The 24,614-nt window shown below is 40.7% G+C and overlaps 1 long non-coding RNA gene across 1 annotated transcript; it reads left to right on the top strand.

Moving 5' to 3' along the window:
• The first annotated feature begins 940 nt into the window (after positions 1–940).
• Positions 941–23,853, top strand: LOC138686292 (uncharacterized). Its single transcript, XR_011325627.1, has 3 exons — positions 941–1,023; positions 22,115–22,232; positions 23,410–23,853. It is a non-coding gene; the product is annotated as an uncharacterized lncRNA (long non-coding RNA).
• Positions 23,854–24,614: the final 761 nt, after the last annotated feature.

Genomic DNA, 24,614 nt, shown 5'->3' on the forward strand with positions numbered 1-24,614 from the left:
TGCTTTCATATTATTTTCCTCACTGTTGGAAGCAGAAATGCTTAAAAAAAATGCTTAAGGCTTAAAAAATAATAGTAGTAATAATATTATATAGAGATATCTTGTCTGTAAATCAGTGGTGACAGTTAACCTGGAGTCCAAGCAAAAAAATGTGCAAATGGCTTTATTGAAAATCAATGTGCATTTGTAAGTGAGGATTCTTTTTTAAATCCTTTGTGTTATTGCTGGTTTTATAGTGATGACACTTGCAGGGAATGCTACAGCTTTGTTTCCCAGAGTTAGTCTTAAAGTGCCAGAGCAGGTAACTGAATTTCCTCCCCATTATCTTTTCCCAGCTGCCCAAACTGGCATTGTGCTCGGGTAAAAGGAAGCCACGCGGCAAATGCTTTTGTAGTTTACAATACTTCCTATGGTACAGACAAGTTAGCAAATACAAGTAGGACATCATTCACTGGGCATGGCTAGCAATCACCTCCCCATGCCCGGTGGAGTATTGCCCTAGAGGAGGACATAATGTAAAGCAGGAGGGTAAGAAGAAGCCTGATGTTTGGCTTTCCTGTTCAGGACGCTTGCTCTATATCCATGCACGTAGCACTTCTGGCAGCAAGTTTTCCAGCAGCAGTTTAAGACATTGGTGTCTCTGGTGGTTTGCTCTCTACACAGAAGAAAACCACACTTGTACCTCAGCCTGTCCAGTGAATGTAGCTTATATTGATGTCAAAGGTAGATTTGCATTAAAACCCTGAGTTTGAGGAGAGTCAGCTGAGATTTTGGCATATGAACTTTCCTCTGACTCCCTTGCAGAGTCGGCAGCCTCCCACAGAGGTGTGGCAGCAAGCAGGTGGAGGAGGCAATCCTGTTAAACCAGTACAGCTGTGTGCTGGGGCACCAGTTCCAGCTGAAAGACCTATTGGCTCCAGGTGTCAGAAGAGCAATTTAGGGATCCCTCAGCTGAGTGGCTCTTCTGAGGTCACAGGGTGTTTGTAGCACAGCAGTGCTTCAGGCTGGACTGTCTAAGAAAATGTAGGTTGCTTATTTTTCTTAATTCAGTTTTATATTTGTGTATGTCAGCTTTCTGGTAATTTCCACTTCTGTTTGTGTTGGCTTCTGGCATCCCCTTACCAAAATGTGTCCAGGCCCAGGGTCAGAACAGGAAGAATCTCTGTTATTGTGGTCCAAATCTGATGGCCTGACTTCTAATTTTTCATAATGTGCTGCTCCTGCTTTCTATTCCTCCTTGTCCAAAACTCCCCCCCTACCCCGCTTCTCTACGAGTCTCTCATTAGACTTACCTTTTTCATTTTTAGTTTATGCAATCTGGTGGACTTTCAAGGTTGTTTTTCTCAATCAAGATCTCTCCTGTATTGTTATTCCATCCATGTGTACACTATAAACTTTAGGTGGCCTTTCCCTATGCTCATCTATCAGCTACATGTGGATCTCTGGAAATGCTAAATCACTGAATTGCTATAATCATGTCTGTGTGCTCTGCACAGTTGTCTGTGCTAAGGTGCATTTTTAGAAACTGAGTAATAGAAGTTGAGTAAAAAAATGTTTCATCTAGGGAGTGTGGTAATAGTCTGTCAAGAAAAAGGACTACCCTAACCTTTCTAAAAAATATGAGAAGACCATCTGACTGGAGACTAAAACAGGGAATGCTGCTCTTACTGGATTTTTTGCCTGATCATCTAAGCAGTTTCACATATATGCCGTACACTTACATTCTTTATACTTTCACATCTTGGTATGTATGTATTAGTTCATCTGTGGCTTTTTTTCGTTTTAGTCTTTACCATTCTGCATTAAGATTGTACTTGAGTACAAGCTTGTAAAATAAGTCAAAACACCTGTTTCACTACTTTAAGTACAGCACAATGTATTTTTCAGACAGGAGTCCTAGCTAATGTTTTTCAGGTTTTCTTACAAGGTACATTTATAGGTTATGCATTGTGCGTAAAAATGCTATCTTAAGTTATGACCTATTGGCTTGTTAAAACGAGACGGAATTAAAAAGAAAAGCAAAACATTTGCTATAATAAAATCAACTCGTGTTATCCTTGGTCACTTTACCTGAGTAATTTTATAGATAAAGTGGTAGCACTCTGTGGGCATAGCGAAGGGTTTCTGTAGAATTTCTGAGAATGGTAAAAAACATTACTCTTCACCTAATACGTGAAACATAAAATACATTCTCAAAGCAGGCGATTGTTAATTATGTTCTGTGTTCAATGTGTTGACTGAAAAGCCCCTATCACCTATGCTGCTGTATAAAGAAAGGATTCTGTATGATGGATCCTTTAGCTTCAGAAACCTTTCTATCAGCAAAGGCAATCCCTTTGAAAAGACAAGGGAATGAGAGAGAAAACTACATGAAAGATACTACTTCAAATGATATGTTTGAATCCTATTCTAGCTGCTTACAAAACACCAGTTTTCCAAAAGGAAAAAAGTTAGAAAAAGCTTTCATGCTCTGCTGTTGGAGATACCACAGCTCATTAGCACCTCTTCTCAAAGAGGAATGAATTAAGGACAGCTGACTTGGATACAACAATGATGAACATGACGTAGAAAACCAGGGAAGGAGAAACCTACCAAAACATGGTGAACTTTATCTCAGAAGTCCTTCAGGGCATACACAAAATGAGATGGAAAGCTTCATGTAATATAAGTATTTTTAGTGCAGCAGGAGGAAAAAATGTTATTTCTCACTCAGTTAATGTACTGGAATGAACCAGTGCTAAGGGTTCCACTGATGGTACTGTAGCTACTGCTTCACCAAACTACAAACCTTTTGAAAGCTCCTTTGTGGTAAAGATATTGAGTCCCATCTGATAATCAGCAGGGTTTTGGATATATCTGTTCTACATGATGCAATTACTTGGGCTAGCTGTAAATTGGGTAGATAAAATACCAGAAATTGTTGAGCTGCAAAAACATGGCATATGTGGAGAGCTACTTAATCCCATTGGGCAAACAAAATAGCGCTGCTTTTATGCAAGTTAGCTGCTGTCTAGACATACCTGTAGCCTCCTAAACCACTTAGTACTTCTGAAAGTTTTACCACTACACTCATCAGTCATTTTATATGCTTTAGAAAGCCATGCAATGACTGTTTAATTATGCAAAGTGAAGGTATAATTAAATTTCACTGGAACTGTGGGGATTTGAATATGATGAAATAAAATGGGTTTAGTTTTACAGGCTCAGTATGCCACAGAGGAATTGCAAAGCCTTTTGATTTTCTTTTTCCATATCTGTAATTCTCTCTGGGGGAACGGAGAGTTTGGGCCCAAGGTGGCTTTCCGTCTTTGTGACAGGCAGTGTAGATGAACACGCGTAAAAGTTAGATGTTGCCAAGCACAGCTCAAAGATGAGATTTGTTTTTCTCCAGGAAAGCTGCCAGTGCTGTTAATACGTACATCTGGAAGTTCTTGAAACCTGGTAATGAGGGCAGTGGTAAAAGCCAAATAAAGAGTCAAAATAAGCAGATCTATAATACAACTTTCAAAAATAGTAGCATGAAACTGGGCGCCTAGGCATGTGGCCTGAGTGTATAATACTGCCTCTTCACAACCTGAAGAGCTGCAAGCTCAGCTGTTCTGGAAAACCAGGCTGCTTGCTGAAAAATGGATGCAAAAGATTGGCTTTTCCCCGATATTTGGAGCTTTTAATCTTCCTCCTTCAGCCTTCTAACAGCAGAGCTGGCTAAGTACCTTCTGCATACCATTGGGTATGGTCCTCCCTCCATATTTTCTTCCATTCTGCTTCCTGACTTCACCTGTGGGCAGGCTTTTTGGGAAACATGCTTGTTTTGTGTTTATCCTTTCAAAGATCTATCTGAGCACCACTGTGTGATGATGGCCCATCCTCTGAGAGAGCTGGCTCCTGAAGTCTTGGTAGTTTTGACCATCTTGTAAGTTAATAGCTGTGGTGTATAAACCATTTACTGACTTACCTAGATTGAGCCCAGATCAAATGATCACATATGGATATACTCAGCAGCTTATTCTACACTTAATAATTAACAATTTTTCTTTAAGAGAACAAGATTCACCAGGGATAGGTGAAATTGAAATACAGTTGCAGAGGAAAAAGATATTTTTTTGAGACAAATTAATTGTTTCCATACATTCTAAAGCTTTTGAGGTAGCTGACTGTGTCTCTTTAGGTTTCTTGTCATCTTTGTAGACTACAAAGTAAGAGGAAATACTGAAACAGAAGTAGTATGAGGTTACAAGCAAACCAAGTACTTTTAAAGGATGTGTTAGACGTGCTCGCCACACTCCTGCATAAAACTGAAATTATAACATGAGAGGGAGGGACAGAAACCAGCAACATCAAAAAAACCAAGCAAACAAAAAAACCCCAGTTAAATGTAACAGTTCCTTTCAGAAAACACAGGTGCTTCTTTATTCTAGACTTTTTTGTCAATGTCCTTGCAGTGGGGAAAGGAGGAAATCCTAATGGGTTCATCTGAATTTAGTATTTGATACTATAGTCCTACTCCTGTGTCGTGGTTTAACCCCAGCCAGCAGCTAAGCACCACGCAGCTGCTTACTCACTGCCCTCCCTGCCCCCGCCCCCCAAGTGGGATGGGGAAGAAAATTGGGAAAAGCAGTAAAACTCATGAGTTGAGATAAGAACGCTTTAATAGAACAGAGAAGAAGAAACTAATAATGATAATGTTAATAAAATGACAACAGTAATAATAAAAGGATTGGAATGTACAAGTGAGGCACAGTGCAATTGCTCACTAACTGCCGACTGACTGATGCCCAGTTGGTTCCCGAGCAGCAATCCCTCCCAGCCCCACTCCCCCCAGTTTATATACTGGGCATGGTATGGCATGCTGGGCACATGGTATGGAATACCCCGTTGGCCAGTTTGGGTCAGTTGTCCTGGCTGTGTCCCCTCCCAACTTCTTGTGCCCCTCCAGCTTTCTTACTGGCTGGGCTTGAGAAGCTGAAAAATCCTTGACTTAGTCTAAACACTACTTAGCAACAACTGAAAACATCAGTGTTATCAACATTCTTCACATACTGAACTCAAAACATAGCACTGTACCAGCTACTAGGAAGACAATTAACTATCCCAGCTGAAACCAGGACACCTGTCTTAAACTTCTGTATACCCATATACCTTCCTTCATAACTGCCTTAGGTTTTTTTTTGCTCTTTGTGTGAATATCTTGAATATATCTTGAATAACTGCTGAATTGAACATTTTAAATTATTTCTGTCACCTTGCCAGTGCTACCTGGTTCTTTCACCTTTTCAAAAATGTGAAGTTATCTCATAACTTGAGCTAGCATATATAATAAAACTGGTGATATTTTTCTGCCATATGATTAAACTTTGAACAAAACTCTTTGGGACTTGTGTATGCATGAGCTATAATTCCTGCAGGGAGTTTATGGCCAAGCTTGCATATGACTAAACTGATTTGTTTTCAGAAGTGCTGAATGGGTAGATAGCAAGACTTCCCACCTGGCTCTTGCTTGTCTTTTTTTTTTTTTTTTTAATAAATATTATTTTTCTCTACAATGCAGAGCACGTCCGTGTTAATGTTTTCATCTCTATGTGGGAAAGCTCACCGAGGGTGACCTTATAAAAGAATCATCTTTCATTTCTATGAAAAGAGCTTGTCTACCAAGGAAATCACTTGGCTTGAAGAGTTGTGATTGTATTTAAGTAAGTTTATATTTAACTGAGATTCTACAGGAGAATAAAAAAAAATGAAAATAAATACAAGCTATTAAAACTGTAATAAAAATGGTTTGTCAGCAACTGGTGTTTTTTCATACTGCCAAATATCTGTTTGTTACACTGTTGTCCATCTGTGTAGGTCTGTTGCTCTTGAAGTTTCCTAGTAAAATGAACAGGATGTTTTTCCCCCCTGAAACTGGTATTCTGATGAAATCTGCAGACCGGCATAGTTCCAGCAGCCATGTTTTGCTTGCAGTGGGTGGGTGGGGGTAGTGTTCCAACACATGAAAGGGGAAAGAGGGTTTGTGATAGCACTGCCTACGGGGAGAGATGAGAAAGGAACTCTTTAGTACTGGAGAAGTGTGCCAGAGGTGGAGAGGACCTGAACTTTTTATGTTTTTCATTAGAAGTTTCTTATAGGGAGGAAGTCAAAATCAGCAGTGGGCAGGGTACCTGCTCTTTTCCATCCTCTCTGGAGGAAAAATCAATGATAAGCTCTAGTAAGTACATAGGCTTTATAGCCTATGGACCAAGATGTTCAATGACATGAAAGCACATCTTTATGAAGTTAGAATGCGTTTCTGGTTTGGTCTGTGGTTACCACTGAAGGCTTTATACTAATACTGTTATTGGGGGCAGCTGCATTATAGCACTACTTACTTATTTATGCACTGTAGTGACAGTTACATTTCATGTAGCAGCTGCTGAAGCCAAGACTATTCAGCAAGGGCAAAATGTGATAATACTTCAATGAGGTTTTCTTCTGCAATATTAAGTTTTAATTTTTTGTACAGGAACAAATATTTTTCTACTGCTATGTTCAACTTTTGTCTGTAGTATTATCAAAGAAGTTTAGTAGCCACTAGTTAGGAATGTCAAATTCACATTATTGCACTTGCCTTTCTTGTATGTGTATCTGTTCTAGATACATAACCAGCTTTGTAAAACCTAAATGCGTGAAAGTCATTATTAGGATAGAAACAGCCCACCTCATGTTCTGAACACTTTCAGCTTTTCTTAAATCCTTTTAGTGTAATGACAGCTTAGCCTCTGGGCAGGGGGAAGAGAAAACCCTAGCGTAGTATACAAATGATTTAGGAAACTCTTGACACATGCAGAAAACGGTATCTGCTCTGGAAGGCTTATTGATTGCTTCTAAATTTTAACTAAGCATTTGATGGGGAAAGGGCAAACTCTACTTTGGAGGATACCAGTGAGATGCTCTGGTTAGTGCAAATGTGACCAGCATGTCTGCAGCTTTAGGGTCTTTATTCTGTTGTTATTCGCACAAGGTTTTTGGTGTAGTCATTTCTGTTTTGCTGGAAACTAGATCAGGCATGTCTGTGGGTTGTTGGTTTTTTTTGTGGGTGTGTAGTTTTTTTTCTTAGGTTGTTTGTTATTCATGGGTTTTTACTTTGGTTTTGGTGGTAATAACTTGTGCTGCTGTAACTGAAAGTCTTGGGCTTGGGTCCTGCTGGCAGCCATGCTCTCATGAGTGGATCCAATATATCTGGTCACCAGTGTAAAAAATATGTCTTTGCCTGGGCTGCGTTCAGCCTGACTGGGGGAGTTTGTAATGAAGTGACCAGGCATGTGCTTGTGAAGCCTTGTGGTGGCTGGCTCCAGACAGACCTGCTCCCTGGTTGTGGCAAAACTAATGGTACCATGGGCCAGTCTGCTTTTAGGAACAGACTCCAGATTAGAGCGTAGACAATTCATTGTGTTCTCCGCATCTGCGCGAGGAGTTTGGCTACTGCCCAGCAATGAATGACATTTACAGGAAAAGGTTGTTTGGCCCACTTCTGTGAACGACATGTCACATCCTTCACTTTAAAGCTGATACTAACTGCTCTATTTGTATTATACACTTATTTTCCAATCTGTCCTTTCTGAGGACAGTTTCCAAAACTTCTGGTGAGCTACCAGCAGTAGACTCTGTAGACACTGAGCACCTTTTTGAAGATGACAGATGCTGTATGTATAATCAAATCCTGCCCTAAGTTGCTACCAAACACTTTTCAGGCTTGCTCACTGTTGAGCCACAGCACCTCTAAGACGAAATACCTTCATTTCGGGATTTGCTGACCTTCATAAAGGAGGCAGAGTTGATACTTGCATTTTACACGTCAAAGGTCCATGAAAAGCAGTGATGTTTTGTCTTCAGCACATATGACATCCATAGGACACCAGTAAAGTGACCAGAGTAAATACTAATGTGCTGTCTAAATATGTTGCCCTCTCATGTCTCATTTTGCACGAGCTATTACGTAGCTGTAGTGATGGAAAACAAAGTGCTGTATTTAACTGTATTTTTAATATACATTAGTAACAGACATGTTTTATGTGTTTAGCTGTAATTAACACTACCATATTTATATTATGTAGCTTTCTGTAAATGTTTATTTTTGTACAACAGACTTATACTCACAGAACTGGTTGGAAATTTTTCAACAAAACAAATGTCAGAAAGTGGCAATTTGTTGAAACCAAAACTTTCTTGGGGAATGTGACATTTTCTATGAAAATCTTTTTTTCCAGAAAAGCTTTGACATGCCTTCAGTGTGGTTTCTGGTCTGAGGAAGAAAGAGACTGCTACCCTGGGCTGTGGGAAACTGAAGACACTGATCCAGGATGTGTCCTGTGTGGCAGAGCAGGGAGTCTGTCCTGGTGAATCTTATCTCTTTGGCTCAGTTCCATCCCAACAGGGGATGTAGAAATCTTAAGTCTCAAGCAGATCCCATGTGGGTCTAATCACAGCAAAATTTTATTAAGTTTCTGCAAATGGTAAAAACCCCATTTGAACTGTTGCTGGTTTTGTGGGATAGCTGGCACTGAGTACTGCATGCAGAGCTCATGGGCAGTGCTGAGCACTTGCAACTTGTCTCTGACTGCATGGAGAGGTCCTGGCTCCTCCTTCAGCTCAGCTGCACTTTGGAAACCAGACCCAGCCTCTGTACAGACCTACTCCCTGCTGGGATGGTACAGGGATAATTCTGTATGAGAGGGCTTCCTCTGGGCCGGGTGTCAGGGTGGAATAAATAATGCTGCCTTTTGCTAGTCTCTTTGAAGATACCTGGGGAAAAGGCCCTTCTCCCCCCAAAACCTCATGCTCATTTAATTCCTTTTGAACTTTGGATAGCAAACATAAAATACTGGGCCTGGTTGTCCTGGTCTCAAAGAGCACAAATTCATGGGAGCTGGTTGAGAAGTTTGCCAAGCCTGTTTCTCTACCTAAAGGGTTATAGCGTGAAGGGTACTAAAACATCTTTCTTTGCTCCCCAGCCTGTGATCTGTAAAAGGCAACTGCCTCTGCTGATTGCTGGCAGGTCCCAAAGAAGGGTTGCGTTCAGGCGAGGGTGGGACAGACTCACAAAGATGCTCGTGAGTCAAAATGCAAGTCTGCATCAAGTAAAACAAGCTCATGCTTGCAGGAAGTTAGCGACAGAGATGGTCTAATTTGCCTAGACTGCATATATTTACCCTTTTTATTTTCTAACACAAAAAGCTGGCAAATTCTTTCACTATGGAGAAATTTCTTAGAAATAAGCTTGCCCTGTCTCCTCCAAGACAAAGTGTTTCTGCAGTGGGGTCTAGCAGAGCTAGAATTTGATGTGGCTGGGCTGCCTGGGGTGTTCAGAAAGGTAGTTGTTTTCTTCACTGGACTATGGAGGTGGCATTGCTGCTTCTCGTGCTTGCTGAGCTTTCCTTTAGGACTGTAGCTGGCAGTTCCACTTTTCTGATACCCCAGGCACATAAAATAACTTTTAGTTGTTTGGATCCCCGCATCTTAGCCATGCTCTGTACAGCTACTGTCCTACATGACAAAGGTGAAGAAAGCAGCTGCACGTCACTTCTGGCTCCTCTACTTGTTGCAAAAGTTCCAGTAAATCAGTGCGATGTTCTCTGCTTGTATTGCATTTGACTTTTTTTTTTTTTTTTAACCTCTGAGCTAAGTATCTTTGAAATGGGATGCCATGGTTTCCATCATTACCTTCCCTACGTAGGGTCTAACTTTGAAACACACATTTTCACTACGGTGAAACCATCTGCTACGTGTGGGGAATTAGCAGTACTAGGCATAATGGTTCTTTATAGCTATCTAGAAATGTGCCCAAATAGTGCAATATAATTAGGCATAATAAGATATAAATGCCTGTTCAACACATAGACCCACAGTAAGGCCATTTTAGCATCATCTTGCATTGGCTTACATTATGTTGTATTGAATTTCATTTCAGGTTTTGTTTGCTAGTGTCGTACAGGACCTCCTGTTGTTATCATCTCAGATACATGTGTTTTTAATGATAGTGTTCTGAGATTCAGATATAGTTGAATTTACATGAACTGGACAATGAATGTGATATAAGTTGTCTTGCATTTACTGGACAATAAAAGCATACATGTGGGTAGATACTGTAGAGTAATAAATGTGCTGTAAATCCACACTTAACCTCCCAGGTGGAACCTGTTTGTGGAGCCATATCTAAGGGTTGTTGGGAGTTAGAATAATATTAGTTGGTCTTTTCATAAATCCACAGCATTTGTAGGGCTCTGAGCTTGCTGTATAATTTTTTCACAATTGTTATCTATCATTAAAGGTTTCTGTTTCTTTTATTTTCTTTTTTTTTTTTTCCTCCAGCATGTCACATACAAACCAGGGTGCATTCTTTTCATACAGTATTGAATTTTACGCATCCATAGGTATCAGAGAAAACTTTTTTTCCCCCCCAATACTTGGTGGCAATTCTGTGCACTTTCAATCCTTAGGTCTCTTTAAAATATTAACTAATCCCTAGCCTATCATTTATAGGTTACTGTAATCTGCAATTTGCAGAAGTTAAAATTGAGGCAGAGAGGTTAACTTGCTGCAGATGTGTCCTAGTTTCAGCTGGGATAGAGTTAACTGTCTTCCTAGTAGCTGGTACAGTGCTATGTTTTGAGTTCAGTATGTGAAGAATGTTGATAACACTGATGTTTTCAGTTGTTGCTAAGTAGTGTTTAGACTAAGTCAAGGATTTTTCAGCTTCTCATGCCCAGCCAGCGAGAAAGCTGGAGGGGCACAAGAAGTTGGGAGGGGACACAGCCAGGGCAGCTGACCCAAACTGGCCAACGGGGTGTTCCATACCATGTCACGTCCCATCTAGTATAGGAACTGGGAAGTGGGGGCGGGGAATCGCCGCTCGGGGACTAGCTGGGTGTTGGTCAGCGGGTGGTGAGCAATTGCCCTGCGCATCATTTGTACATTCCAAGCTTCTTATTGTTGCTGTTGTCATTTTATTAGTGTTACCATTATCATTATTAGTTTCTTCTTTTCTGTTCTATTAAACTATTCTTATCTCAACCCACGAGTTTCTCTTCTTTTCCTGATTTTCTCCCCCATCCCACTGGGCGGGGGGGAGTGAGTGAGTGGCTGTGTGGTGCTTAGTTGCTGGCTGGGGTTAAACCACGACAAGATGTCAGTGATATAGCAGTAAAGCATGAATTAATCATTGCAAGCATTCTTGTAGAACCACTAGTGCAGAATCCTGTTAGGTATCTGAAGTGTGGGGCTTTCTGGCTCCCAAATCTCTAAGTTGCACCACTAATCTTCATATCTTTCCCTCTGTGTTTTTCCTGCGTCACTGATGATGGCTGTTCATCAAGAGTGATGTATGCTAAGCTGTTAGTTATGTTCCCATACTGTCAGAATATAAAAACTACTGATGTTAAAAGATGTGGGGACACCTTTTCCTCCCTCCCTCCTTCCTTTCTGCTAGCCTCGTTGCAAATTATCAATGTTGAAAGAAGTCATGAGGAAAGAAGAGAGAATGCATGACTGAAGAAAACTTCAGATGCTAGAAACCTGATAAGCTTCTAATGTCCTTTTGCTTCCTGTCAGGCTGTACAGGACCAGAAACCTGTTTTGAACACACTATTTCTGATTTTGTGAAATGCTGTTGGCTGAGAAAAAGACTGTTGAGGCCAAAATATTGGTTATAAACTATGCCTAATCTCTATTTTTGTTCTGGCTGGTGGTGTCCAGAAAAGTGACTGTCACACGTGGATCCTTGGTGTTCTGTGCAGAATTATAGAGAAACGCAACTCCATTCTCGGCACACCAGAACGGCAAGCAGGGGTTCTCTCACAAACTTGCCTTCACAGATCAGGCCCTTTCTGTACCAGCAGATTGACGAGCTCTCTAATAATGCTTTCTGTCAGAACTAAAACATCGTAGGGAAGAACGTGAAGAAACCTTCATAAATCTGCCTGGCTCAAGAAAAATAGATAGTTGACCTTGGGTTCTGACCATTTTCCTTCAGTGAAATTATGCTCGCAAGAAAAATTGAATCAGGTTTTATTTCCCTTTATAACGTCTCCATGCCCCTACTGCAACCACCACAACTTCTAGGAGGAGTGGGATCTTGGCTATGGAGTATTGCAAGTGTTACAAAGGTTCAGGCTGGCACCACACTGAGCGGTTAGAGAGCGTTTCTCTCCAACTCTACAAAGAGGAAAGAAATACAAAAATCTAGTTGGAACCGGTGTCATTATTGGGGAGTGGAAGGGTTTAAGGCTTATAGTTAATAACAACAAGCTATGTTTATCTGCCATTTGTGAAAGCAAAGTCCTTGGAAAAGAAAGATGGCTGTTGGAAGAGTTGCCACAATAATGTCTCAAAATACATGTTGAAAATATTTTTATGTCCAGAAGAAGGGTCTGAATCAACTTTCTGCTTTCTTTTATTTGAAATCAATAATGAAAACTGGTTTTGCTTGGCAGGTTTCACGAAAGAAGAGTACTGCCATCCATTGAAACACCAGAAATATTTTTCTCATATCTCTTTCTCCAGACCCTTTAAATACATTTGGGTCTGCATTGGGCCTAAGCAGCATGAAGCACTATGCTTAGCATTTTCAACGGATCTATGACTTATGGGTAATATTGGCTGGGCTACAACATCATTCAATCCTGTTTCGGTTGTGTCTCTTGACTGTGAGCTGGTGTTACAGCTGGTGAAGGGAAGTTCAGGTACTCCAGATGCATTGCTCTCTATGGTCCATGTGGTCAGCTTTTTGGGAAGGCAGGGCTGTGAACTGGGTCATGGTTTCAAGCCCATTTTGTGCAAGCTGCTGAAGGTGCACGCAAGATACTTGGATGCTATTCTCCAGTAACAGATTCAAATGGGTACCCTAGAGCCAGGAGGCTTTTATCCTGTTCTCCCCATCCCACCAGCTTTCCCTGCCCAGTGAGGATCCTCCACTTTTGCCTCCCTCCTCTGCTTCTGCAGAGCTGAGCCCTGGTGCCTTGGGAATGGTGGTATGCAGCTTCTGGCAATGCAGCTCTTCCAAAGGCGAGCACCAGACTGACTAGAAAGTGCTGAATTGCATGCACCCAACAATTCTTGGCAGTTTGCTTTAACGTTTCATGACAAAGGATATTAGTGAATTATTTAAAATTATTTTGTTGCTCTTGGCTGTTTTTCTTGGTTTTTTTTTCTTTCTTTTTTCTTGTATTCCTAGTCAGTTGCTCAGTCTAGCAAGGTGGTTGGCCACAAAACCCTCACATACTGATAACTATAGATGGTAATGGTAGCCTGACTGACTGAGGTGTGTAACCATGTAGATAAAAAAAAGTTGCTACCAAGCACATGTGGCTTTCACAGCATGTGCCAAGAACTCCCACAGTGTCCTACAGCTAGAGGTAAGATGGACAAGATGCAAGGGAAAGAAGAGAGGGAACATAACATTATCCTTGTTGAACAAGATAGAACACTTCTGTTTATTCCTAGAGATATGTAGGATTACATTTAGGATTCTTATGAGAAGCAACTGCTAAAGTCAATCCCACTTTCACCTAGAAAATGGACAAACTGTCCCTTGGTGATAAAGACCCTCTGACAGGTATCAAAGCAAGTGAAGCTTCTTGTGTCACACTTTGTAGAAAATAAAATTGGACTCATTCTATCAATCTCCTTCTCTAACCCTCTTTGTTTTGTGTGGTGGTGTTTGGGTTTTTTTGTTTTTTTTTTTTCTGCTGCACACCCCAGAGGATGTGATTGTTATTGGATATATTTGTTTGCCATGTCAGTGGAGTGAAAAGTTTTACTCTGATGTTGTGGCTTGTTTCAAGCCCCTGGTAGTGCTGCGTTCAGCTGAGGCTTCCTTCTGAGCCTGTGGGTCCGTGCGTGCACACGTGCAGAAATTGCCCGTGGTTGCCAGGCACAGTGAAAGCTCACTGTTATTCCTGTCTCATCTCCATGACAGATTTATTTTCCTCTGCACAGTTATGGTGACTTTTGCTCATGTTCTGTCCTTCTTGGTGGCACTAACTGGCCCCTCTGAAGCTGGTCTAACGCAGGCAGTGCCCTGCTCATCATGTTACAAAATGGGCCAGGAAAATCTCCTTTGATGCTGGTCAGAGGCTGCTGTTGGATTCCTTGGCTTTGTTCCCCTGCTGAATAGCGGCTTGCAATTCTTGACCTCTTCTCCAAGGCCCCACTTAGCTGCTCCAGAGCATGCCGGCCTTGTCTGGGTTTCAGCATCTCCTGCAGCCATCAGTACATCTCCCAGTGCGTGGGTGCCTTGCACCGTGCTTTGCCGCTCCTCTGCTTGCCGGAGCTCCTTGGGGAACTGTGTGACTTGCAAGGCCTCCAGGAGACTTCCAAGTTCAGTTTCCTGTATTCTAGAGCTATGTATTTATGAGAAAGTAAGTAAACATGCCATGAAATGCTGCTGTGTTCACGTGTGGTCTTAGTGGCTTGTCTGATGTTTTCCTTCCTCCCTGCCGTTGTGTCCAAAATGTTTCCAGCCTCTCTCCGGACTGTGTCCTGCCTGGCCCCCATCCTGGGGTGGCAGGACACCCATGGGTGTAGCAAATGTGTTGTATTTACTTGGTGAAATTCTCTGGCTGCGGGTCTTGCTGGGGCGTTTTTCCCAAGGTTATCCCAGAGTGATGGGGGGAGTCCCGTCACTTGCTGGAAAGGGAGATAAAATAAAAGTGAGGCAGTAACAATGGCTGGTTAACTGGGCTGTCTTACAGGCAGTCGCTTGATTTTGTCCCCAGTGAACCAAAATGTAGGCTCAGGACTAGGTCTGCTTTCAAATGCTTATGTACAAGATCTTAAAATGGAGCCAAAACTCCTTCTAAATAGGGCTCCCTGGCTTCCAATTTAAAGAACAGCTGAGCTCTGGGAGTCTGTCACAACACAACCCGGGGCTGGTTACTGCAGTCTGATATCAAAACCTACTGAAGCTTTCCTTTCTTAAAAACCAGCCTTTGGGATCTGTCACAGCCACTTTTGGCCAAACTGAAGATGTGCTGGTGGTCGGGATAGAAGCACAGTCAGCTGCAGAAGGGACTGTGAGATGACCAGGTACCCAGCTTAAAGCACTAGATAAAAATGAAACTGCTTAAAGAATTTAGAAGGAAAAGAGACTTGACTCTGTATGTTCACTGATTCTTTGAAATAAACCCAACTCAAACCAGCTTTGCAGTTTAAAACCACTCATTTAACTCTGTACCTAGTCATTTAATGCTTGCTTGTGCATTAAATGCACAATAGTGTCACAAATGATTCTAGCCCTCTTAGCAAATACATACATATTGTCCCAAGAAAGCCCCTTCTCTGATAATTTTACCTTTATTTTGCTCTTTCTGGATCCTAGAGTTTCCAATAAGATCCAGACTTGTTTAAATCAAGCTACTTGGTATTTGTCTGTCACTTCATTAACACAAGTTCTTCCGCAAAAGTGCTGCCTACACATCCTGAAATAACAAGGGCAGTGCCTGGGCCACCTGGTCCTGCGAACAGTAAATAACAACCCAGGAAATGGAATTGATTCCTGTTCAGTGAAGAGGAGTGAAGGAGTTAAAACTTCTCAAAAATGGACTGTAGATGGAACTGAACTGTGCCGGTGCCAAGCCTCTGAGATCTATTAGTTTTGACAACCTCAGTTATTCTGGTGCTTCTCATCATCTGTAAAGTTAACAAGGGCTGATAAGAGATGATGAGGCACCACATGGGTTTGTATTTCAGAACTCATAAATATCTCACAATACCATTTTTCTTACAATCAGATACATTAATTTGTCGACTGTAGATGTTGCTGAATATTCACTTGGTGCAGAGATTTAACAAAGGCACTGCAAGGATAAACATTTTTAAATCAGCAGATAGAAGCCATGGGTTGTGCTGTGTGCTCAGCTGTTACATGTTTTCAAATGCATGTTCTAATTTTACTGAAATTGTTGATTTTTCAAGGAAGAAAGCAGGTCAAAAAATATATTATGATTCATAGGCAACCCCCTCCTCCAGCTGTATTTTTATCCCTTTTTGGTGTGACTTCGTAATTTCATACTGGTGAGTTGGATACCCGAGGGTGAATTTAATTTGAAACAAACCTTACTCATGGCAGAACAATTTTTACGAGAGGATCAAACAATGTAACATGCAATTTTCTCATGCTGCATGTCACCTGGAGATGCCTGCAACTCAAATTAAGTAAAGGTGCTCTCTGAAGCAAAAAAATTCTATGAAATGTAGTGTGGACAAACTCTCCAAAGTAGCAGTTATTCTTTTTCCTGCTATAATAAGATGGAGCACACAAATATCACTTGATTAACAGCTGCAGTATTAATTTCCCTTTTTGCTTGCTTGACTCACAGCAAGAATCATGTCAATGCAGCAGAGAAGCAATTAAATTGATTTTAATCTTTGTCAGAGAAGATAACATGCCTCTTTCTCTTCTCATTTAAATAATTAAAGTTTCAGCAGGTATTATTTCTGGCTTTAAAGAAATTGGTATCTTAATGTAATAGAATCCTTGTAATTATACACTTAATGGGTCTTAATAAGTTAATCATGGTTTTTCATTTAAAATTTTTTTTTTAGTTATTAAACTTTTATTTCTTTTGATGGTTATGCTTTTAAGAGGGTAGAAAAATATTAAAAAAATAAAGTTCTAAAAAAAGCCTCACAGCTTTTTTTTCACATGCCTACATGGCCTTTCAAATTCATTTTCATTGCAATAGTCAGATTTCAACACATGCTTTAAAAATTCTTATCCAGTGAAGCTTTCCGTTATGCTACAGTTAATTATTTTGTTGAAAAAGCTTCATATAACGAAGAAAAACAAATATTCTTTTATCTTTGTTGTAGTGCAAACTCCAATTCAGCTGGAGTACAGCAAATATTTCTTTGTCCTCTTTGATCCAAGCTGTTAGGCAGTATTTGGGGTCTTCCAGGTTATTCCCATTAGGCGGAAAAATGGCTGGTGGAGTCAGGTATGTCTTTGATGTGATGCTCTGTGTTTACCCAGAGAGCACGTAAAGCCTCTCTCCCCGTACCCAGTGAGGAGACACTATCTTGCCTTGCAGTCCTAAGCTTGCCTGTTCAGGCAGCACTTACCCCAAAATCTTTCTCTTGGTAGTGACTTGACACAGCAAACTATGTTTATTTCTTTTGTTTTGAATTTTTTTCCCCCTTCCCTTACAGCAGGATTGCCAGCAGTCTTATGTTACTTGTTCTGGTTTTCTGGCTGGGAGAGTCTTAACCCTTCTTGCCGACAAAAAAACTGAGCTGACAGCAGACCATGTTTCTCTGGAGCATGCAGGGATACTCTCCACTTCGTAATGACCCACTGCATGCAGGAGAAGCCCCAGTGAAAATGTCATTTGCCTTTTAAAGAAGACAGGTGCCCCAATCTGTCTGGGGAGACCCGTGGCTCTCAGGCTGGGTTCCAGGAGTCCCCTGGTCCTTCCAGGGGCTAGAGCCAGCCTGAGGAGCTGAGAGCAGCTTGTACTTGCCCAGGGCAGGTGACTCGCTGGTGCGGAGCCAACTTCTGCTTTGGAGTTGCAACCCATATCTCTTGTGGTTCCTCTTCTAGAGGCAAGGCAAGGGGAAAGGCAAAAATATCGAGGATAACTACTTTGCAAGGTTTAGTACAAAGGACTCTAGAAATATTTGGGAAAGTGAAGACAGTTCCATCAGGAAATCTTTATGTTTTGAGAATTAAAACAATACAAAAAGAAATAGTGACAAGTCATGTGAAGCTTCATTTAAAAAAATTGTGAACGTCTTCTTGTGCAACTAATATACTTTGTATTCTATAAGCAGAGATTGAAAACTCCTGTGCCTACTGTATGAATTACCAGAAGTTAACAAATCATGAAATTAATGTTTTCCCAGACAGTGGATTTGGTCATGTTCTCTGAGAATTCCCACTTGCTCAGTGACCTCAGTGGAAAATATTTTGTTTGTGATCAGCATCATTCAACTTTCTGAGTTTTTACTGAAATCGGTTTTACCCTAATTTTTTTAAAGGGAATTTTTTTTTTTTTCAAGTATAAATTATGGTAGTGATGAGCAACACCACACATAAGCAGCAGGGAGCACACCAGCATCTGATTTATGTCCATGCTCAAGAGCAGCATTGTATTTCTCTTATTTATTACTGTATCATTAATGTTCTTGTTATGTTTTTCTTTTTTTTTCCCTTTGTTAAGAAAAGTACTTCATATTTGCTCTTTGCTTTGAATAGATATAAAATCTCTTCTAAAATACCTTGCTAGCACTGCTGTGATTTGGAAGCTGTATTAAAGTGACAGATTTCTTTTTCCTTGGATTTCATTACAGGCAATGTTCAACTGAATTTGGGCAGGGGCGTAGACTTAACAGACAGTAAAACTACATAAGTGATGCTTGTGGGGCTTTGTGTATCCCTCCACCCCAAGATACTCAAGTGGTTCAAAAAACCAGCAGGGAAAGCAGAGAAAGGCACTTGTTTGCAGTCTTTCTCAGCCTGGTTCAAGTAAAGTTACTGCGACGTGATTGCTGGACTCTCAAGATTTACATTGCTTTGCTTGGGAAAGGCCTTCACATAACTTTTGAGCTCTAGATATGGCTGTGTCTGCTCTTAGGTATGCACTGTCCAGTGATACAAATATATTTTCATAAAGCAAACACATAAGTAAAGTCTGCTGCTCTCTTTCATCTCCAGTTTATGAAAGGAACTGGCAGGTTGGATGCAGGAACTCGTGAAGGAAGAATTCCTCTTTTCTATGCACAAAGAACTTACATGTGCAAGAGCCTATTGCTCCACAGCTTGGGCAACACCTCTGTGTTCTGCATAGGTACAAAAATGCTCATAATTGAACTTAAAATCTGTTTCACGGTGTCTAATATGACCAATTAACTCGGTCTTGTCTCATTTATATCGTTGTGCCATATGGTGTGTGTACAGGCAGAGATTTAGTTCAGGCAGAAATTTTATGGAAGAGAATTGCAAATGGGGAAGGGAGGGAGAAACAGGGTGGTTAATCAACAGAGACGGGGTTCTTGATGAATACACACTGTTTACCCTAAATAGTGAAAAGATACGTAACAGATGCTGAATTCTTTAGCACACTTGGCAGCATAACACATTTGATATCAACAAAACTATGAACAATGTAAGTGATGTACCATATAGGAAGGGATACTCTTTAACTAAGAACCAAGTTGGAAAGGATATTGCTTGTTGCCTCGCCTACCAAGTCATTACTGTGAGCGTTACAGGCAGTCTGCAGATAAAAGATAATAATGTCTGAATGGACCGACATTAGCAATTATTGTCTATATTTTGCTCTTTGTTTTTCTTCTTTCAAAATCTCTGCTCAAAATATGATTGCAATTGCTTTCCTGGTATAAGTTTTTGTAGGACAAATCTACTGTGCCATGTATTCCCAATTGCATTCGTAGTTTTTAATCAGAAATATAGAGATATAAACTTTTATGTGAGTGAATTTGGAGACATTGTTTTAAGAACAATCTGTCTTGGTCATCCAGGGCTCTTAAATGTCAGCTAGCAGATATTTACCACTAGTAGTACAGTGCAGGAATTGTTTAACATGTTTAGGCAGTGCCTCTGAACTCTGTTCTTTTTTGTGATGAACACAATTGTGAAGGCTTTCAATTTTACTAAAAAACATGTTGCAGGCTGAGATTTCCTTATTTGTATAGTTGTTTCAGTGCCTTCCTACATGCAGGACAAATCCAGAAGCCCCAAACCAGGAACCTGAATTCTTGCATTCAGTCAAAATTTCCATAAGTCTGACATAAAATGATTTCTGTAATGAAAATCACATGGTAGCAGACATCACTGATAGATGGTTTTGTAGTATTTGATAAGGTACAATTAAGAACCAATTTGGCAGAAATCCTTCACCCTCCACATAAGGCAGTCATATAAAATATTATAGTCAGCAAAAATCTGCAGCAAATGCCTTTAATGGCTTTCTTTTATGAAAAAATTTACAAACTCGCATATCATATATAGCAAACCGTCAAATCTTCATCACTGGGTGTATGCGTGTGTGTTAATAATGCCCTCAGTAACCATGTGTGACACACACTGTTATCAGAATGCAAAAGATTTTCAATCTTCTTTGTCAGTTTGCTTATTTGAATATTTTATCTAGAAGTCAGTGATTGAAGTCAGCTGTTTTTTCTCCGGAATGAAGCTGTACTACACCTTACAGCTTATCTGTAGTTGAGCTGAACAGCCTCTGCAGAAAGACAGATTTTTTTTTTTTTTCAAAAGCAGATTCAGATGTCCTGTTAGTAGCACAGGTTAAAACCATTTCTCAATCATAGGTGCAATAATTTCAGTCTAATAGCAGTATCTTACCTTGCCTGCATCTACCCCCTCAACCTCTCCTCAACTAGTTTTAAGATATAGTTCGAGAGGTTGATAGGTTTTAGAAAAAGGCATATATGGTATGACTGCCTGATGACAGGAGAGCACACTTGATGATCCAGGCAGTTCTTGCCCATCCTACCTTTGCAGTACACTGGAGTTTGGGGTAAATCACGTCTGGCCAAGCAACGCAGCTCACAGCAAGGTGGCCTTTGCTGAAAGCATGCCTGGGCTGGGCAACAGCTCCACAGGTCTCCATTCCAGTGCACTGTGCGACTCAGGGCATGTGCTTCTGTCCATGTTAAATATTGAAGCATGTCTCATGGGTTCCTAATGCGCTATGCCAAGTAGCTAAGATGGAGCACTTGGGAGCTTAAAAAAACCCTAAAATATTAATGGGTTGATATTTCGGGTGTATTTACCTTTTGTGACCTGCAGGATGCTAACAGCTTGTATGAGAAGGAAAATGGAATTCCAGGTCTCCATGAGGCTTGGTTTTCAGCGTCTTAGGCCACTGGCAGTACCAAACACTTCAGTGGAAAATGTAGCACTAGTAGTACTAATAGTATGAACGTAGTTTATGGTACACTTAATTTGTGTGTTCCAGACTGAGCATGGCTGCCTTACTTTTGCCCACCTTGTGAAATGGCCTGTTCTCAATACTATGAATAGAAAGTGTTTAAAGCAACAGTGGGAGGATGTAATGCGGTAATAGTTGTGACAGAGGGCAGATATCTGTTAAAAAAGGCAGAATTGTGGTTGTGGTGCAGAGGCCTTTAGGGCACAGTGGTTACAGTAATGGTAAGTTGTGAGCCTCTGGGGAAGAAGTAGAGAACATGTACTGACAGTTAGTCTTGCTTTTCTTTGCTTTTTATGTATTTGTGTTAAGTTTTACTAAGTCACTCTCTTCTTTGCCTTATTTCAAGGTTTTATTTTTTTTGTCCTGCAGTGCTTTGGTTGGGAGGTAGGCAGGGTAAAAGTGTGGGCCCTTCTTCGGAAAGGGCATATTAGTTGCATAGGACACTTTTTTGCATGCAGGACTGCATGCAATGGGTCCTTACAATCCAGGAGCTGCACACACAATGTGATCCACCAACTTTTGTCTTGTGTGGCCTGTGGATAGAATAATGGTTTATTCCATGGCTACGTGACATTCTTGTTCCTATGAACTTGACCCTCACTTACATGTTTACCTTCTGACATGGGACCTCATCAGCATCTGGCCAGTTCTGGTCCTGCTTTCCATTTGAAATGCTTAGCTGTTCAGATTGGCTTCTGTTTCCTTACCTCATGCATACTTGGGGTCCAGTAGCCACTTCTCCTCATTTTGGGTCTCCGAAGAAGGACTCCAGAGCAGCCACTCTCTTTGGACAGGACTCAGCAATTCTATCACTTTGACTCCCAAAATAGTCCTAGATTCTCCCCAGGCATGCTGCTTGATCTGACAAACACATGCTTGCCTTATAGCTTTGGTTACACCTCTTCAAGGAGAACAGATCAATAAAGGATAGAAAACCCTTTTGTCAAATGAATTTCTCATTCACAAAGCTTAAATGTGAATGGGGAATTTGCAGGTTTGTGGAAATGCGATCGAGAGTGTGATCCCTGCTCTGGTTTTACCTTCTTGTGAGTCCTTAGTTTGGTGCATTTCTTCTAGCTTTCCTGTTGTGATGATAGTGGTAAAATGACTTCTCTTTCACAGCGTGTGCATGTAAAACAACTCTTATTTCATTCTGTGCTGCTTCACTTCTGCAGGGTAATTTTCATGTACCATCTCCTGATCTGTTTGTACTGTGACAGCAACAGTCCTAACTGCCTGAGAGTTCATCAAGAACTGTCCAGTGGGTGACTCTCTGCTCCTCCACAGCAAAAGGTAAACCATAACTGACAATCGGCAAATAAAATGAAATTCTGGATTTGCCAGGTACAACCCAAATGCTATTGCAGTAACTTCTGCAGGCTCATTTTATATGTCACTTTGTCCACTTTAAAATGTGTTGCCTTCTTATATCATTGGGAGCACTGTGTGACAAAAAATGTTCGAAGATTGAAAAGACAGCTGTATAGGTGCACCTGGCTGACCTCTCTCATTCCATTCATTGTATTTAATGTCATATTGTGTCATCTTTTATTCATCTCTTCACTAGTTAAATTTTTCATCCTTTTTAATTGCTCATTATAGAGAGGACTTTCCAAACTTGTAGTACTTTTTGTTGCACCTCTGTGAACCTATTCTATTTTTGCTTTGTGGGTTTTTTCCTTAAATAATTGACCATGAAAGACTATGGCATCAAGATGAGGAAAAATGATATAATAGCTCCAGTCTTCTTCTCTCTTAACCTAATGATTATCACTAACGTTAGGAAATGCATCTTCGGTATTCATTTCTTCAGGAAAAAGAGGTAAGAGAAAAGGAAGCAGGAGTTGGGGCATGCAGATACTAACTGAGGAATAACTTCAACAGAGATAATATTCTTTCTTGCCTTGCTGTCTTTTTAGCTAATTGACATGTTTGTCTGCTGTTCTCTGTGGTTTTTGCTGTATGGCTAATACAAGTGAGCCCATTTCTGAGATTTAGCAGGTCACAGGTGAGAAAACATGGGTTAGCCTGAGCTTTCTTCTCAGTCTTGCTGTCTCCTGCAGCACCATGTGGTCTGCACCCAACACTCCCTTTATCACCAAAACTATTCCTGCTCAGTGTTTGTTGAGGGGAGCTCCCGTGCAAGGAGGCAGAGGTCTCATTTCCCACTGACTTCTGGTTGATGGCTTCTTGATCAACAAACTGAATGAATTATTGAGAAACAACAGTGGTGTGCAAGCAAAGTGCCCAAAATAAAAGCATTTTATCTTTCTATAAATATGACTTCAACATTTCTAGTTTTGGAAGTCTAATTTAAAAATAATTCAGTGCTTTACTGTTTAATTCTCTTGTGCTGTTGATCTGGGAGACTTCAAATCTATAATAAAAATAAGGTAATAGAAGCAGACAATGGCTTTGGTTATGTATTGTGTATCGTAAATATTTGTGTCTCTGACTGGTTTCATTTTAGCCGGCTGAGGAAATACAACTTGCTGAAGGCGGTTACCTTTGTTAGAAGCCAACTGAGACAGCGCCAGCACTCAGTAATTACAGCCATACAGTTTCCAGGAGACTCCTTCTTCACCAGACCTGTCGTCTCATGTCCCCATTTGTAGCACTGTTCATTATATTCAACCTGCTGCCGTCACTCCAGAGCTTTCAAAAGGTATTCTGTGGGCTATCGTGCTGCAGGACATGGATAATGAAATAGTTAGACGTGACTTGTATTATAATCGGCTCACCTAACTTTCATTTGGCTTGAAAAGTAGACTTAATAAAAGCAAGAGTGAAAGGCATTTTATGTTTTTAATAAGGAGTCTCATATGGTATAACCTGCTGTTTTTCATTGTGTCTCTCTTCTCACGGTTTCCTTTTGAGGCACCTGACAGAAGAAGAGCAGTGAATGTCTCTTAATCTTAAAGCTTTTTGAAAAACTACAGGGGTAATCAACACTACTGATTGGTAATTTCCAACTGCAGTAAGAGTGACTTTAAGTTTTTACATCTACATCTTAGATTTTAAATGGATAATTATTTGTTTCCTGGTGAAGATAGTCCTTTTCATCAAAAACAAAACTGAAATATCTACACACCCCAGAACAAAACATTTGTTTAATCCCTTATTAGCAAATTTGTTTTCAATATCTAATTATAAGCTTGTAAATAATCCCTCTACGCTTGTAGTGTCTCAGGTTGGACTGTAAAGGAGCTAAAGGAGTTTGTGCTGCTCTGTCCTGTAGCAGGACAGAGCCACGTTCCACATAAAGCTTTAGAAATTCCTGGAAGTGTAATGAATGGAGGCAAGATCAAGCAATGAAACCTGAGACCTGGGTGTGACAAGAGCACTGAAAAATAACTTCCTAATGTAAACAAGAACTCCTTATTTATTGTAGTGCTGTAACCTTTTTTTGACTAGACAGTCATTGCTAAAGGTGATCCCCGTAGCGTAGTTCCAGGGAAGCCCCGTCCTTGCTGCTGCAGACCTGGATCAGCATGTGCACCACAGCACAGGTGAGAGGCAGGAGGCAGGTCTGGGGGCAGGATAAATTGAAGGTGAGGTGGGGAGGCAGCCTCTGAAGGAACTTCTAAATAGAAACCTGATTTCTGAAGTCATATGCATAACAGTAACAGCCCAGTTATGAGGAAGAAAAACCGGTCCCCCAAAATGGGCAGCTGT

Source organism: Haliaeetus albicilla, chromosome 8, assembly GCF_947461875.1.
Source record: "Haliaeetus albicilla chromosome 8, bHalAlb1.1, whole genome shotgun sequence".
In the NCBI taxonomy this organism is placed as follows: domain Eukaryota; kingdom Metazoa; phylum Chordata; class Aves; order Accipitriformes; family Accipitridae; genus Haliaeetus; species Haliaeetus albicilla.